Below are 2,162 nucleotides of genomic sequence, written 5' to 3' on the forward strand. Positions count from 1 at the left end.
CCACTGCTGAAGAGACACTTGTTTTGCTGCCCTTTAACCAATTAAAGGAAAAACTTCCAGACAAATTAGGATGAAAGAAAGAGAATAAATTAAGGATAAGACAAAGCAAGAAAAAGCTGAAAAAGACCTTCCTCAACTTACGACTAACCAGTGTGTGCCACTAGTCATGGTTTCGGTGACAAAAACACTCAGGAGCTGCTGCAAGAGACAATGCTGTCTGTAGGGTGGGTTGTCTGTAGACACTGCTGGGTGCGAGATCATACAGAAAATACCAGTTGTTAAATCCTGACACGATTCCATTTAAGGCCTCAAAAGTTTCCCATACATCTCCATCCTGACAGCTCCTTTTTCGATCGCAGGGTTTTGCAGACCCAGTACAAGTTTTAGCAAACATCCATTTTCTAGGAGTACCTTTCAGGGAAAAAAAAAAAAAAAAAGCAGACTTGCGGGGAGGGAAAAACAAAAAATCCTGCTTCTGATAACTAAGAATACAGGCACTGAGTTACTCATGTCCACAATGACATATTATCTGCTTTAAGCCTCAAATCTTTATGCATAACACGACTTGCACACGGGAACACACTACTTGCTAGGCTTTTCATTCAATTAAAACATTTCAGTATATTTTATCCAGTTTTACGTTTAGTCATACATAAATAAGCTTTGGTACACGAAAGCTAGGAAATTGTACATTAATCTGCTGTAGAGGTACTCCAACCCATTAACACAAAACATGGAAACCCGTTTAATAAAGTGTACTCTGACATATTCAATTCAAAACTCATTCAACATCTGGATATTTACAGGGCAAAGTTTTGAGAAGCTGTAAGTTCTTCCAAAGTCACCAATTACTCAGGAATTAATACAGCTATTGCATACATCTGTGATGGGGAAGTGACAGTTTTTCAATCAAATCTGTCACACAGCCCAACAATACACCGTTACTAAGGTGCCACAGCTGCTGCTGAGGTTGCATGGAAGAGCTGAGAGGGAGGCGAAAGCTGCAGAAAAGCACTGTGCAGTAATTCCGATGGCTTGTAAACTGCTAGACCTTAACCTCAGCTACCTTTAGACATAGAGCAGAGAGAACGTACCTGCATATCACTGTTTGCCTGGCAAAAATCGGATTGCGGAACTGCACAAGTAAGAAGTATCACACCATGAGGTGATAAGAAAAAACCCAAAACATGATAGGTACAGTCTGATAGGTCAGTAGTTTTGCAGGTTGAGGAAGCCACTATCTTCATGCATTTTTAAAAGTAGCTTATTATGAAAACAGTGACTTGAGGCATGTGAATTGCCATGATTCTCAAGAAAACTTATCTTATTCATTATTGTGAATTTAAGATAATCCACAACAGAAAAAACTGAAGGAAACCAAACAACAGCGGCAGATAATGATAATCGTAAAAATCTTATCTTAATCAGTATGGCTGACTTTCAGTTACCAGTCGGAAGTTACTACACTGCATATTAAGCGCATCATAGCAGAAGCAGAGCTAGCTCCATACCAAAACAAAGTCCACCAAGACTTTTTTGTACAACGCTCCATCTGAATTACTACAGCTCAAGGACTAGCTCTAGTCTGGAAACAATTTAGTCACACCATGCGGTGCAGAAACCAAATTCATAAGGCATGCTGTGCTTGAGCTGGCTCCACATAAAGCTTCAGCAACTCTGCGCAGCATTCCCAGAACCAAGAACGTCCAGCAGAGCCAACCTGGGTCCAACACAGCTTGTGAAGCCCAAGTGATCACGGCCCTGCCAAGCCCAAACACATCCTCTCGGCCCTGTCGGCACAAGCTCCAGTACGAGCGACCAAACCCATCCAACAACCAAGTGCAGATACGTGTAACTGTCCCCTTGCAAAGCCAGCGCAGTTTGAGCAGGGCTGCCCCGAGTTGAAGCTACCTACTGCTGCCGGCCCTGTGAACAACCCACCAAGCCCTGGGCACACCCCCAGCTACCCACAGAGAGTTCTCGTCCCCCATTACCTCGCACAAGCCGCTCCTCGTTACCTGAGCTAAGGGAGTCAGCTAGTGTCTTTCTGCACCTTTTGGCTGCTTCCCAGCTCTTCCAAGCGCCACCAGCAAGCGGCTGAGGCACCAGGGCCGCTGGGAGCACCCCACCGTGCGCCGGGGCAGCGGTCTCCGGGGCGGCGA

The sequence above is a fragment of the Pygoscelis adeliae genome, unplaced genomic scaffold (assembly GCF_000699105.1).
Source record: "Pygoscelis adeliae isolate BGI_AS28 unplaced genomic scaffold, ASM69910v1 Scaffold602, whole genome shotgun sequence".
NCBI lineage: Eukaryota > Metazoa > Chordata > Aves > Sphenisciformes > Spheniscidae > Pygoscelis > Pygoscelis adeliae.